Raw genomic sequence first — 16,356 nt, forward strand, 5'->3', positions numbered from 1 at the left:
AAGGCTCACCTCAGGTGATTAATCAGAGGTTCAGGCCGTGACTCAGCAGTTCCCATACAGTCTTCTTCCATTCATCCTGACTGACTCCAGGCACAGGCTTCATTATTACACTCACAAGAAATGTTAAAAGGACTGACTTAAGAACAGTATGACTATTACCCAGACAAAATCTCCCATTCTCTGCTTTGCTTGTCTCTATACACATATTCAAGGATAGGTCTTGGTATGTCTAGGATGAATAGCATAACATATTATGTTCGTATTCTTTCTGATCTTACAGTGTTGAATAACACCTCTTTGCTCTTTCTGCAAATCCAGCATGAAAGTAGAAAAGAGTGACTCTAAGAACTTGCATGAACCATGTGATGCAGAACATCCTGGCTACCACTAATGGTAGAGAAGTGAAGATTAAAGTCCTCCTGCCTTCCTTTATTAAAAACCTACATTTAAAACAGTGTGGTTGAGAATCTATTTAATGTGACATTGGTAGTTACAGTATCAACAAGCAATGTCAGCTAAATATACAAAACAAAATGGATGCCAGTACGCTGGTGGGTAAAATAAAATGTCCAAATAAAAATACTTTGCAACGTTTTTGTTAAATTCTACCCTTCCAAGCCAGGATTTTCCTACTGAGAAAAAAGAGTCAAATTACACATACCACACTAATACTCATCAGTACTACATTCTGGTATCTGCAACTTCAATTCCCACTCTTCATATAAACTAGTGCATAGCTCTCGAGCATGCAAGTCAAGTGACTATATCATGGCTCAGGGTGGAGCCCAGGGATGGCCTATAAACATGAGGAAGGGCAGAGAAAAGCATGGTAATCTGTCTGGACACATAGCTTCACTTTGTATTTGGTGCAAGGATCCAGTGCCTGCCATATTCAGGCAGTGCCCATATTTTGTCCTTTTTCCTCACCAATCATTCTCCAAAGATTCTTTTGGAAAAGTTACCTTTATTCTCTGCCATCAATATATGATCTTTTTAGAGATGACTGGGACTTAACATCCACCAAAACTTACTTCCTCTACATGAAGGGGCAGATGAAGTTCTAAAACTGTATGGCAATTTGCAATTTATTTGTATAATTACTTGATTCTGGAATTAGATTGCAGCTTGGCATCCACTTGATATTTATTAAGTGTAAATATTTTCAAGTAGCTCTACCTCATATATATATAGCTTGTGTATATCTCATATATGTAGCTGTGTGTATAATTGATTAATATATAGTCTTTTCTGTTATTTGCACTAGTCTCTGAAATTTATCCCCAACATATGTTACTGTGGATTCATTTTTGTTGCCTTTTTCAGGCACTGAAATGCCATATCCATTTAATGGCATTTGCTGTGTGTGTGTGTACACACACATACATATATATTTTGATCACATCACAGCATAGCAAAACATAACTATGGGCTAACCTCAATGCTGTTGATACAGTGGCCTTTATTTTAACATAAAACTGTCAGAAAATGTATATGAGAAAAAACAACACACTAAGAAAGAACTTAGAACTAAGAAAGACTGAGCACAAGGATGAGATTGGATTTTACAGCTAAGTACAGTTAAGCATCCCTTAGATTGTTGTATGGGAATTACTGAGTCACAGCCTGAACCTCTGATTGATCACCTGAGGCGAGCCATGAGTCAGCCAGAGGAGCACAGGTGAAGGCAATTCACTGTGCTGCCGGAAGGGGTGGAGCCAGGCTGCACCCCTCCTGGACCTATTTAAGAGCTGGCTACCAGAGGGGAAGGATCTCTTCTGGAGACTGCCTCTATTGGTGTTTTGTGGTGGGCCCAGCTGAAGGGTAAGCCTCCCATTTTATTCTCTTTTGTTATCATTGTCCACTTTGCCTAACTCTCTTGATTATATTGTAACATCTTGATATCCATTGATTATGCAATTGTAAAGGTGCCAGCTACTGTCCAAATAGATCACAAAATGAAAGTTCACATGCTGAACAAGGCTTAAATAGAGCAGCTGATGAGTAAGATACTGTATCTTCTATAAACTTCACATTTCATGCCAACTCATGGCCACAGCCCACCCCAGTCAACACTGCAGTCATCCCCAGCCCTGACATGTTGGCCTCTGACTTGGAGGTGGAAGCTGGTGGGATGGCAGTAGGGGTGGAACCTTCTCACCAATATTCCATCTTGTTGCAATGTGACAGGTGGCAGCAGAGGGGCACTCTGACAAAATGGTGCCTGACACGGAAGTACATATCAAGCAAAGGGGTGGAATTGAATACTTCCGAGCAGAAAAAATGGCCCCCATTAACATCCACTGACACTTGCTGAATGTTTGTAGAGACCAACCAGTGGATGTGAGCATCGTGAGGCAGTGGGTGGTGCATTGCAGCAGTGACAACAGTGACCATGGGTCACCTCTTCTGGTACGAGTTTTTACAAGTATAGCATGAAGGCTTTTGTTCATTGCTGACAAAAATGCATAGTTAATGGTAGACTATGTGGGAAAATAGTGTTATGTAGCTGAGAATTTGTTCTTATATATCATTGCACTCTTTGCATTGTTTCCATGTAAACAAATAGAAGACATTATTTTTGGAGTACATATGTGCAGCCCAAGTCGGTTCCTTTTCACTCAGCACAGCCCAGGCAAGCCAAAAGATAGGACAGCCAAGCATTAAGACTTTGCATTATCAAATATTCCCAGAGTTGTTATTCTCTAAGAAAAATCTGCAGCAGAACAAAAGTATCAAATTGTTTGACTATTCAGTCTTCAGAATGTATTTGTTGTTTTCATGCTACAGTCAAAAAATCCCTTGTAGTCTGTTTTGTGGTTCACATCCTTGGTTGAATAACTCCTGGGACTCAGGAAAACTAAGAACAAGAAGGAAACCTTCCCCACATACTTCCTGTCTATGTGAACTAATAAGAAATAGTTCTCCCAGCTTCCCAATATACAACACGTCAGGCACATCTACTGATATACCAGCAAGCCCCAGAAATAGTCCAATTTTGCTGTTTTAAAAATATCTTCTCTGTTAACAAAAAGATTGTTTCTCTAACATTATTATGCAACAATGCAATATTAATAGACTACTTAATTAACATTTATCTGTAGACAATGGAGAAATCAAAACTTACTGTGAACATATAAGACTCACTGCTCCTCTGCTTTAAAAGATATCTCCTGCATGCAGCCAATCATAACCAAGAAAGCACGTTACTTTAATACACTGTGAGGAGTACAGATACATGTAATGCTGAGGGGAAGTATAGCCTATGACGTGCTTAACCTCATAGGCCTTACTCCAAATGCCTAATGGAATCAGTGTGAAATCAATTCTAAGTTCTGACTGTTTAAGAATTAATAATGTCAGATTAAGTTCTAGTATATTTACAAGATTAAATGTGGGAAAAAAAATCACTGTCCCACTGTCATATTACGGCCTGTCAATATAGAAATGCTAAAGGAATTGAATTTAATTTCAATTAATTTTATTTATACCATCTGCAAATAAAATTGTGGGTTTTTAACTGATCTGCTTTCATTTATTTTATGAGCATAAATGAAATAGACCCAAGCCTCTAGTTGTTAAATATTTCATAGCTTCTTGTCAGAATATGTGTTGCAAGCACCATGTTGTCCATGTATTTGGAAAATAACTAAAACATTTTGTGAAATATGATAAAATAAACCAGAGGTGCTGAGTGGCTTACCAGACTCCTCAGAAAGCTGTCAGCAAGGAACTCCAATTGCAACTGTGGCTTTGCACCTGACTTAGTATGCGGGTGTAACGCTGGCCAGCTCATTCAGTCTCCAGGCCTGTCCTTCCTATCTGTGAAAGAGAGGTCATTATACTTATTAAGTAATACATTTTGAGACTGTTCATTACCTTTTTTTTTTTTTTTTTTAAGGAAGATCTTTCATATATTTAAATGACGTTTACAACTCCAGCAATCCCTTTCTCTTCAACTGAATCTGCTTCTTAATCATCCTTTAAAATAATCAAATCAAATCAGGGTATGTTAAAAAGTTTTTTTTGTTGTTGTTCAGTTCATGCTTAGAAGGAAAATCCTTCTTGTTGCTTCCCCCCCACCCCTCACATTGATACTTGTAACTTCATGTCCAGTCAAAGCTGAATATGGACTGCCTTGTTGCAGCTATCCTGTGATACTCTTAAATGAAGCTTAAAAAAAATTATCCTCTCCCAAGAAAAGACAGTAATGCCATGTTTGGTTTTATTGTACTTAATAAGCCACAGAGAAATGAAGCCAGCAATTTCAAGAGCGTCTTTAATTTAATTCAGCTTAAACAAAACAGCTGCTAGAAGTTCTTTTTATTGTGGGGAGGCAAGAATCTTACTACCTCTTTGTTTATACATTTATAAAAGGGAGAAAGTAATAGAGTGTTGAATCAAAATTGCTGCAACAATAGTTAGACATTTATTATTTATCAACAATGATGGTAAATTAAATTTTATTCAATGTTTTGATAAAGTTTCAGGAAAAAAAAAAAAGCAAGAAGGAAATCCCCAACTGAAAAGTGTTGCTACTTAAAGAGGTTGTCATTATGTAGCCTTTAAGATTTCAAATTTAAAACATTTTATCACTAACATTAAAATATTTAGAATTTGCATCTTTTCTTCAGTTTAGACACTTCTAGTCTCTGAAATACTAGTGAAATTCCATATATTTTAAAGAAGTAAAAAAACTGAAAGATCTATGGCCTCCATTATGCTCAAATCCAGATAAAAATACAAGTTCATCCCTGGCCTTCCACAAAAAAAAAGAACAAATATTGCAGAGAGTACTTGATTTTCTTAATTCTCAGGCTTTAATCTCATTTTCCTCCTTAGATTCTTCTTCCTGTTCTTGTTATGCTGCCAGATACTGGACTGCCAATTCTTGCGAGACTCCTATGGAGTTCCTATGGAGTCTCAGAATATTAATTTGTGTTTTTGGAGATACCAGGGCTGAAATCAATGGCTGTATAAGACCTCCTTTTCCCTTTCCTTTTCCCTTTTCCCCTCCCCTTCTCTTCCCTTCCCTTCCTAGATCCATAGTTAAGTGCTAATACATGTAGTATATCTTGGACATATCTTTGAATACAGTAAAAAATAAACATGTAAAATAGTATCTCCAAACTATATTACAAAAACCCATGCTCCAAAGACTCAGATAAGTGTCTCCCTTGATATCTCTAATTGGGGTTGTGAATCATGTTTCAGAGAAAACATAACTAAAACATCAAGGAAATAATTTGGCAGGCTACTTCTGAACTTTTAAAAATCTGCTGTTATTCCAGAGACATTATCAGTGACTGTTTGAAGGGTGGGAAAAAAAAGCTAGCAGGATTTGGGCTATCATTTGAGAAAATAGACTCCTTTTTGCATGTAACTAGATATCTAGATTAAAAAAAGAAGAAGGAGGAAAAGTTGCAGATTCTAAAGTGAAACCACTGATAAAAAGCCCTGTTATTTCCTAGGTAGATTTGGTTTAATGAAGAACATAACCCCTATGCTCCTTGATACAAAGTCAAAAATCTCAGCTAGGAAAGTGGTTACTTTCCTAGCATTCAAATTTAATACGGTAGTGAAAATCAGTGCGTTGAGATACAGGCTAGTTGTTCCAACAGTCTGTTAATAATCACAGTTTTCAGTGCAATCACCACATAGCAGGCTCTTCTCCCATTTCTACATCATAATTTGAAACCAGATATAAGCCCAAGTTTTGATGTGTAAGCATAGTGTGACCATTCGCTATTATATAGTTAAGGAGGCAGCTAAGTTCCTAATTAAGGCATAATTTACTGCCTTCTTTAAAAACAACCTAAATTCAGAAAATGAATCGTATCAGCAATTGATTGGCTGAGGAAATGTTTCTGCTATGGAAATAGAAGCGTATGTGCAAGTGCCCTGGGCAGAGGACATGATGTAGCTGGCCTTTCTAGCAGATTCCACAGTCTATGGTATCGTCTCAGATTCAAGTGTTTCTTCAAGAATGACCCTTTATGGAAAAAAAACACCCTACCTGTGCCTAACCTGTGCACTAAGCTTTACCTCTACTTTCTGCAATATATAAACACATGCTGGAAGAGTGATGAAGACTCCTTCCTGGTGATTGGAAAAGAGCTCACTTCACACAAGATTCAACTTGTGATTTCTAAGCTCTTTGGTGATAATCTTTGTACCCTTGTTACAACCTGTTAAGGTTGTAACAGTTAGTTATAAAATGCCTTATTAAACTACACAGAGAATTTTCCTGCATTGAACTTAAAGATGAAATTTATTCTAAAGAATGCAGCAGAACAGGATTGGTATACATTATCATATGCTGAAAACCAGAATTTGATCAACCAGATGCTGTTATTTCCTTTAATATCTCATTAATAGAAACAATTCAAAACAATCATTTACTGGGAAATATGACATATGGCCTGCTAAGCTGCTTTCCTACAGAAATAACAAAAGATCATTACTCTTGGCATCAGGCCCTACAACAGTTACTGGGCTCATTAAGGCAGACAGTGTGTGACTGAATGCAACAGGAAGATTATTTCTACAGGTGGGTAGAAACAACAATGAAAACTATGAAGACTTGTGAGAAAGAAGTAGTCAAGGAGATTTCTCCACCTCCAAAACTTCTGTGCACTAAACCAAATCTGAACAGTAGAGTGGTTGCTAAAAGAAGATGATAGAATGATAGAGTCATTTGTGTTGGAATGGACTTTTAAAGGCCATCTAGTCCAACTCCAGGCTTGAGGAGAAGTGGCTGGAAAGCTGCCTGATGGAAAGAGACCTTGGTGTACTGATGGACAGTTGGCTGAATATGAGCCACCAGTGTGCCCAGGTGGCCAAGAAGGCATCCTGGCTTGTTTCAGTAATGGTGTGGTGAGCAGGTCTAGGGAAGTCATCTTGCCCCTGTACTCAGCACTGATGAGGCCTCACCTTCAGTACTGTGTTCAGTTTTGGGCACTGCAGTACAGGAAGTACACTGAGATGCCGGAGCAGGTCCAAACAAGGGCAGCAAGGCTCGTGAAGGGCTTGGAGAATGTGCCCTATGAGGAGAGACTGGGGCTATTTAGTCTAGGGAAAAGGAGACTGAGGGGAGACTTTACTGCTCTCTTCCAATATCTGAAAGGTGCTTACAGCAAGAGTGGGGCTGGTCTCTTCTCACTGGTGACAGGTGACAGGATGAGAGGAAATGGCCTCAAGTTGTGTCAGGGTAAGTTTAGGTTGGATATTAGAAAAAAGTTCTTCACAGAAAGGGTAGTTAAGCACTGGAATAGTGCTTAACTATCTCCCCAGGGAGATGGTTGAGTCACCATCACTGGATGTGTTTAAAAACCGCTTAGATGTGGTGCTCAGGGACATGATTTAGCAGAGGGCTGTTAGTTAGGGCAGTATGGTTAGGCTGCAGCTGGACTGGGTGATCTTTACGGTCCTTTCCAATCTGAACAATTCTATAATTTTATGAACAGGGACACCACAGTGAGGCCAGGTTGCTCAGAGTCCCAACCAGTCTGACCGTGAGTGTACCTGGGGACTGGGCTTCTACCATATCTCTGGGCAACAGGTGCCACACCACAGTGCCACACCACCCGCATTTTAAAGAAACTTCTTTTATATCCAGTATAAAATATGCATTTTTAGTCTTTTTCTTTCATGGTATTTATTTCGGTCTGGCTAATACTCCTCACTTACGCTATCGTGCTGAATCCGAACGTTCTGACCCGACCGGCAAGCCTCTGCCCAGCAGGTGCCACCTGCTGACCGCGTTTAGTCACAGCTAGGCGGAAACCAGCCCTGAGGGCTGCCCTTGGGACGAGCTCACAGTGCGATGACCACAGCCCAAGCTTCTGCGGGGTGTGCGTTGGTAAAGGTAAACCAAATGAAAGCGTGGCATCACAAGACGGGAAAAGTTGGGGCAATTACAGTGTGGCAACGCTAATCAGATGTAGCAACAAAGCCACCACGCTTGGGCCACGTTTGCATTTGAGAGCAGCCTTGTTGCGATTACTTTCTTGCAACACATCCGCTCCGCACGCCAGCACTGTTGTGAGGATGGTCTAAATTTAGCCGCCCAGCGCCGCGTTAGATGGCCGCGCGATGTTCCACTGCTGACCTTCTTCTCCTGCAGAATAACGCTATCGCACGGCACGACCCCGGGGGTGCGTGCGCACTTACGGCAGCGCTGCGCACGCCGCCCCACGAGGGCTCCCCGGGGTCCGCGTGCGCCGTGCAGCGCCGCAGAGGTGCACGCGGAGGCAGCGGAGCGGGCGCAGGGCTGAGAAAAACGGGATCGTAACGCCCTCGTCTCGCCCCTGAGGCCGGGGAGACCCGCGCGGTGACGACGCGGCGCTGAGCATGCCGTCCTGAGGCGAAGTCAGGGCGAGAGCGATGCAGAAAGGCGGGAAAGTCTCGGCGTGATGAGGCGGCTCCACGAGCCTCTTGCCACCGACGGCTGTGGCAGCCACCAGCGCCACATCCGGGACTCCTTGCCTGCCGCCGGGGGGCGGAATCAAAACTCCCGGCCGCCTCTCCGATTGGCTGTCACGCCGCGAGGGCCCGCGGATTAGCTGCCGCTCAGGAGGGCGGGCGTCGCCCCGTTTCCGGCCGCCCATTGGACGAGGCCGTCCGGGAGCCGCTCTCCCGTTGGCGGGCGGGCGCGTCCGGTCCGGGGCCGGAGGAGGGTGCCATTGGCTGGAAAGTAGGTTAGTGGTGCGCCGTTGGGTGGCAAGCCAGGCGGAAAGTAGGTCAGGGACGGGGGCTGCCTGCGGCGGGTGCCGCTCCGAGCGCGCCGCGACGTTGCCGAGGGACGGCGACCCCCTCCCCCCCTCCCACCCCGGGTGCGGCGCGGCGAGGGGGCGCGCGGCGCTGGCGGTGAGCGGCGGCAGCGGGCGGTGGGCGGCCGCCGGGGGGGGGGGGGCGCTAACGGGCGGCCCCGGGCGGGCTAGGGGAGAGGTTTCCCGGGGCGAGCGGGCCGGGCTGGGGGCTGTACCCGCCGGGCGAGCGCTGCGGGTAGAGCGGGCCGCCCTGATGGGAGCCGGAGGCGGCGGGGTGGCAGTCGGCCCCAGGGCAGATCCGGGCCGGGAAGGAGGGAGGGGAGGCACGGTGCCCTTCCCCGCCCGGATCCCTCCGCCTGCCCTCGTGCCCTGGGGTCTCGCGGCAAACCCGGCGCCCTGCGGCAAAGCGGGGCCCCAGGAACGCGCTACCGAAGACCCGAGCGATGGCGGTACCCGCGGGCTCCTTGTGCTCGGGGCAGGCCGGTCGCACCGCGCGGGCTTGGGGCAGCTGCGGGACGGCTCTGTGCTGCCCGCCGAAAAGCCGCGCTCTGCTCGGACCGCGGATGCCGGGAACGTCTTCCCGAGATCGCGGTTGTGTGTGTATCTATGGAATCGGGCTGCCTTCTCAGCAGTTGAGGTTTCTGTTACTCCAGTGCTTCAATGGTGACAGTTCTGGAAAGGGTTTGACGCTCCGAAATAACGGTGAGGAAACAAGTGGGTGTGCTTGTGTGCTTCTGAGGAGAAGATGCCTGTCGTGACTTCTAAATATTTGCTTGGTCTTTTTGGTGAAAAGGCTCAACTGCTGATACTGCTCACGTTTTTAAATGATTACTGAATCAAATCTTTGTAAAAGGCTCTAAGTAGAATTTTATTTTCCAAACCTTGGTCTGCAGGCATTCAGATTGAAATTTCATTACAGTTTCTTTCCAGTAGGTTTAATCAAGCACCCATCCATACCTGTTTGGTTCTCTTTTACCAGCAAGAATTCTAGAGGGGAGCAGCTGGTAGTGCCCAGGCTGTAGCTGTTTGCAGGGGAGGAAGGAAGGCTGGTTGGTTTCCATTGGCTGGTGCTCGTTCTGTGCTCAGCGTCCTGCAGACTGCTGAAGTTAAACTCTGCCCCCAAAGAATGTGTGCATGCTATGTTCTAGGGATACGCAAACGGCTCTTTCAACTGGCAGTAGCTGGAGGGCTCTCACCTGGATATTTTAAACCATATTCACCTATAGGAGAAAACCTTTACTACTTCTGGGCTTTGTGGGCTGGTGCTTCCTGTGGCCATTTGTGATTCTATGTCTCCCATGTGGAAATGGACTGTGAAATAACAGTAGAATCCGGTGCTGTTTCATGGAGCATTGCATCCAAGTCTGAGGCCCTCAACGCAGGAAAGATGTGGAGCTTTTAGAGAAGGTCCAGAAGAGGGCTGTCAGGATGGTCCAAGGGCTGGAGCACCTCTCCTACAAAGGCTGAAGGAGCTGAACTTGGTCAGTCTGGAGAAGACCTCACTCTGGCCTTCCAGTATCTAAAGGAAGCTTATTAACAGGAGGGAAAACAACTTTTAATGCAGGTAGATAGTAATCAGCCAAGGGAGAATGGTTTTAAACTAAAGGTTTTAAACTAAACTAAAGGTTTTAAACCATTTAAACCATAGTTTAAATGGTTTAAACTAAAGGGAAGATTTACATAAGATATCAAGGGAAGTTTTTTACTGAGAGGAGGCTGGGGTGCTGGAACAGGCTGCCCAAAATGAATGTGGATGCTCTGTCCCTGGAGGTGTTCAGGTTGGACGGGGCCCTGAGCAGACTGATCTCATGCTTGGTGTAGTGGTTGGCAACCTTCCAAGGGGGTTGGAACTTGATCCTTGAGGTTCCTTCTAGACCAAGCCATTCTGTGCAGTTATTATTCTGTTCTTTTTCATATTGCGCATGTCCGTAGTTATCCTCATTATAACTGTGGTGGATGGAGCAGAGAGGACTCTGCACCTGTGCAAGGGATACCTTGGGGTGCTGCCTCTACAGGTACCGGAGAAACTTAAGAAAAGATGCCTTGTGTTCCTGCTGGGACTGCTGTATGGTACAGGAGTGTCAGTAAATCTCCTACCTGCTGCTGGGCTTTCACAAAGACAAGGCTAAGGCTAAGGAGGGCCTGCTGCCAGAGCACTGCCACTACCAGCCACCAAGAAATGTTCTGTGCTTGGGGACCATTTGCTAGGGGGATATTAGGATGGCGATATTTGTAGGGCCAGATTATTTAAGGCTTCTTTTCCCACCAAATACCTGCTCTCAAGGATTTTTTGGGGAGACCGGAAAAGGGAACAAATAAACATTCATTGGATTCACTTGGCAGAGCTTTGTTACATGCAGTTCCTCATCACTATCCAAGGCTGTGATATCAAAGATGAGACCTAATACGATAGCTGCAGCCTGTGTGATGCAAATGAGTAAAACCATTTCTAAAAGCAAATTGCAATCAAGCAAACTGGAAAGGCATAGAGACATGTAGGCTAATTAGTTTAGGTAATACATAAGCACTGTTTCACACTTGACCAGTATTTTCTTTCCAGCACGGAGCTGGTTGTCTGTGTGCTAATGGTTTGACAGGAGTGCAGGAAAACTGGAAGGAATAAAGTTGTCAGGCCAAAACACTGAGTTTGGTGGATCCCTCAGAGGCTTTCTTTTGTTACAGAACTTGTATGCTTTTGACTTTTAACCTCTATTATCAGTTATCATCAGTTTTGCCATTCAGAAAGAGTAGAAAAGAAGTGAAAAGCTTCTAGTTATATCTTTCAGTGTAAGCAAGTGCAGAGTTCTCTGATAAGCTGAGGACAATTGTCTTCTTCAGAAAACATGTAAAGGTGTACGCTAATGATAAAGGATCACACTAAATACATATTTTTAAGGTTGTGTACCTTCCTTGTTTGCAGTCAGATTACAAAACAAGGAATACTTAAAGTTTCAGTACTTAACAGTACTTACACACAGTTTGAAACTTTCACCTTGTTATTATTCATAGAAAACTTGAGACTAAAATGATTTAGATGAATGCAATACTGAACTTGATGAACTGGGCATTGGTCTTTACAGTTAGTTTCTGAAATCTCTGATCATTCTGTGGAAGTCAGGGTCAGTGTTTTGGAGGTACTTAAAGAAGCAAATAAGTAGTTGTTGCAGCTTTAAAAGCATTGGAGAAGCTTCTGGTGTGGGTTTTTCAGTGTTTGTAAGGGATGCTGTAGGTTTAGGTAGTGAAAACAGGGAGCAGAGGTGTGCTCTGGTTTTCTTGCACTATATTCACAAATATACTCCAGGTATAGCTGAACAAAATGCAAGGTGATCTCTTGCACAGTTTAAGCAGCAGCAAAACAAACTGAGAAGTCTGTGTATAAATTCCGTATGCTCCTGTGGTTAATGTGTGTAACACACCAGACTGAAACAGAGCACAGAATGATGCATCTAATGACATGAAGTTATTTTTCCTTGGAAGAGTTAGTGTGTTGAGTTATTTAGAAAGCCAATGTAAGTCTTGTGTCAAGTCTTATTATTTTTGGTGGCACGGAAGAAGCAATCTGTTTTGAATGTCTGATAGTTTTTATCAGCATTTAATCACTTTGCATATTGTCAAAAAACCTGTGCTATATATTTGGTAGAACTTCATGCTGAACGAGGTGGATAGCTCACGTGCATGAACTCCATCTTGCACCTGTGTTTGTTTTCTTTTCTTTCTTTCTTTTTTTTTTTAACCTCAGTTCTTTGGAAAAATGCAGTAAGGCTACTTAGCCAAGGCCCAGACTTCATCTCCTTGGAAACCTGATCTTTCACCAGATGTTGAGAAATGTAATTTCTTTTTTTAATCTGTTCAGCAGAAGAATGCAGATCAAAACAGCACCTTCTGGCTTTGGTAGTCTGTAATATTCATTATCTGAAAAATAGCCTGGCATTTCAGTCTTTGTCCTATGGAAGATCAGTGTCTTCTGTTGCATTCAATATTATTTTGAACTTATTTTAGCTGTTAGTAAAATTCTTGTTGTACTTGTGTAGTTTAATTCAAGAACTGACTGATAGTGCCTTCTCTGCTTGCATAGTGAAGAACTGTTTCTTAGCCCTTACATGCCTGCAAAAATTCACCTTTCTCTATGTTCAGTTCTGCAGTGCAGAAAGGTATTTCTTAGCCAATGCGTACAGAATTTGTAACCTTTTCAGTCTCCTGCCATTTGAGAAGCTGTTATTCAATGTCTCTGATGTCAGACACTCTTCTAGGTCAGCTGCTGGTGTCAGAACAGCTTGTGACCCTGAGCTGATGCCATGCTGTGGCTTTGTAGATTGGCCTTCTGTAGGAATGGTGCCAGTAGGCTACTTATAGAGCAAGAAATATCACTGGCAGGATTTGGAATGGTGAAACAACATGCCACATTTCTTGTGGTGTGAGATGCTTACATTCTCCACTCACTTAAAAAGAAACCCATCTACATGAATGTCGGCATTTGAGGAAGATGGTTGTAGTTCTTATGTTTGTTTTGACAATATTTTCCTTACAAATGTTAGTAGGCTTACATTTTTCACAGATACAAGGCAATTCAGCAGCATCTTGGGAAGAGCAAACATACTACTGAATCCTCAGTGGCTCTTACTTGATGTGGCTGTGACAGAAATGTATCTCCCAGTGAGCAGTTGCTGTAGCACTAGGAAGGATATGTTTGGCCGTTCCTAAGCAGCATGTATTGGCATCATGTCTCTCGAAGCACTTTAATAGGAAAGCATTTCCTAGTAAGTCACATACACTTATGCAGATGGATCAGCTTGTCTTCTTATCTCAGTGGAATCCGTGTATTTTAAGGACTGCACGTGGTCCTGATAAAAGACTATCCTGAAAACCCTGAAGTTAGTCTTCCTCATTTAAGGTTTGGGGGAGAATGAAATAGAACTATCAGAAGACTCAATTCAATATTATTCTTGGTTTGAAGTAGTCTCTATCTTGGAAATTTCTACAGAGGTGGCTTTGCCTTTTCAACTTTGTCTTATACAAAACCAAGAAGATCTGAAAGAACTTGGTAGAATCCACCAAATAGTGCTATATTGCAGAATAGTAATGGACAGAGTGTGGCTATACATCAAAAAGGCAGGAGAAAATAAACCTAATATAATTTGCTTTTTTTTTTTTAATAAATATTTTGTTTCTGTCTTCAGAACTTCTTTTGTTTCCTTGATCTGTTTTGTTTCTGTTTTGTTATGAATAGATTTTTTAGTATCGTATGCATTTTTCACAGACCTTTAAGAAATTCAGTACTTCCCTTGTAATTTGAAATAAAAATATGTATTAAAAAGTAATAATCTTGTATTCTTCATGTTGCATCTGTGTACTGTAGTTGTGTTGAGAGTGTAGCAGGACGGTTTTGGCTCAAGTTCTGTTTATATTCTTGCCGTTCGAGAGGCTTTGATAACTATATTTTAAATCCTTCTGAGATTGGGGCTTTTAAGTTGCAGTTTGAGTCTTGTTATATTAGTTGTAATATAACCTTTTGTAATGTGATAGAAGATGCAGCAACGACAGCAGAGTAGCAAGGCCCTAGGCTGTGTAAGTGAGGATTTGCTCAAATTCAACAGCTGTGGGCTCAGAAATAAAGGAAAGAAGTTGCTTACCTTCATAAGGCTTCGGGTACACAGGAATCACCAGCAATCTCCCATTGCTTCCACTGCCAACCCTTAAATGAGGTCTGGGAAGGAGTAGATCCTGACTCCATCCCTTCCAGTCACTGAGGTGCACTGTATGTAGCTGAGCTCCCCTGGGTTGGCCCTGCCTTCCCACCAGCTGCTCCATCACTGCTTCAAGCTGTGACTCAGCATTTCCATTCCATCTGTTAAAGTACTGTTTGTTTTGCCCATAGTCTTGAATGGCCTCATCTCTCAGAGATGAAATCTACAATAAGAATATATTACAAAAACAAAACAAAACAAAAAAACAAAAAAAAACAGATGTTAGCCTTTGAGGTTTGTGTTAGAATGCATTTTCTAACCTTCTTTGGCCAGTGTCAGGTTTTTCTGTTTGTGGTTTTAGAATGGTTTACTTGGAAACAGGAATAACAGAATCACAGAATTGTAGGGGTTAGAAGGGACCTCAAGAGCTCATGGAGTCCAACCCTCCTGCTAAAGCAGGCACGCTACAACAGGTCGCACAGGTCAGCATACAGGCAGGTCTTGAATATCTCCATAGAAGGAGACTCTACCACCTCTCTGTGCAGCCTGTTCCAGCACTCTGGCACCCTTGCAGTAAAGAACTTCTTCCGCATGTTTGCATGGAACTTTCTGTGTACAAGCTTTAGGCTGTTACTCCTTGTTCTATTGCTACACAGCACCTGGAAGAGCCTGGCCTCATCCATTTGCCTCCCAACTTTCTTTAGATATTTATAAACATTTATTAAATCTCCTCTCAGTCTTCTTTTCCCCAAGCTGGACAGACCCAGGTTACTCAGCCTTTCCTCGCACAGGAAATGCTGCAGGTCCTTAATCATCTTTGTCACCCCCTGCAGGAATTCTCCTAGGAGATCCCTGTCTTTTTTGAACTGGGGAGGCCAGAACTGGACATAATATTCTAAATGTGGCCTCACCAGGGCAGAGTAGAGGGGAAGGATCACTTCCCTTGACCTCCTGGACATGCTCTTTGTAATGCACCTGAGGATCCATTGATCTTTTTGGCCACAAAGGTACACTGCTGACTTGTGGCCAACCTGTTGTCCGCAGGAACACCCAGCTCCTTCTCTGCAGAGATCCTCTGCAGAGCTCCTCTCTGGCAGGTCGGCCCCTAATCTGTAGTGATGCATGCAGTTATTCATCCCCAGGAGCAGGACTCTGCACTTGCTCTAGTAGAACTTGATCAGGTTCCTTCCTGCCCAGTTCTCCAGTGTGTCAGCCTCTCTTCCCAGCTTTGTGTCATCAGCAAGCTTGCTTATCTGTTCCTCTGTTGCCTATTCCAATGTATTGTGTTGCCAAGCTGTCAAGCTGTGCCATGTAATCCTTGCATTTAGGTTTGAAATTGGCTTGTTATAAATGAAATTAATTCAATGAGTTAAAAAAAAAAAAAACAAACAAAACCAATAGCAACACTGTGTTCTCAACAAACTTTAAGAACGTTTTTGTACTATACTCATATGGCCCCAACCCAGAAACCAAGAAAACTAACTACCAGTGTATGTATGTTTGAAATCTTTCATGGACCTATGTGGGAAATGCCACTGTTCAGTGCAGCTGAGCTTAATGATCCTTGTGATTCCCCTTCCAACATGGGATACTCTGTGATTCTGTGATCACCAGGATTGTGTTCAGTTACTTGCACAGTAAAAAAAAGTTAAAAACCTATGATCAAAGGAAGATTCTCAGCTTTTGGTGTCCAGCATTTAGCTCTGTAGGTCCTACAGGACATGAATCCGTTGCCACATTTGTAGACAGCTGGATGTACTTGTACTGTTACTTTCACGATCATTTGAACTGGATTGCTATTGACAAAGGCAATCCATCTCCTTCCCTGGCTAAGTTCTAATGCATTGGACCAGACTGCCCTGGGAAGTGGTGGAACCACCATCTCCAGAGATGTTCAAAGAGCA

The 16,356-nt window shown here is 43.1% G+C and overlaps 1 protein-coding gene across 2 annotated transcripts in view; it reads left to right on the forward strand.

Moving 5' to 3' along the window:
* The first annotated feature begins 8,680 nt into the window (after positions 1–8,680).
* The window catches only part of ARNTL (aryl hydrocarbon receptor nuclear translocator like), a 46,026-nt gene continuing 38,350 nt past the window's right edge, over positions 8,681–16,356 (forward strand). The window contains exon 1 of one of the 2 annotated variants that reach the window (XM_042882189.1): positions 8,681–8,696. The gene's annotated coding sequence lies outside the window, so the exon portion shown is untranslated. Of the gene's footprint in view, positions 8,697–8,824; positions 8,866–16,356 lie in introns of those variants that run through there. The other variant, XM_042882188.1, reaches the window with a different exon arrangement.

The sequence above is a fragment of the Lagopus leucura genome, unplaced genomic scaffold (genome assembly GCF_019238085.1).
Source record: "Lagopus leucura isolate 7727_CA_CO unplaced genomic scaffold, USGS_WTPT01 Super-Scaffold_100033, whole genome shotgun sequence".
Lineage (NCBI taxonomy): Eukaryota > Metazoa > Chordata > Aves > Galliformes > Phasianidae > Lagopus > Lagopus leucura.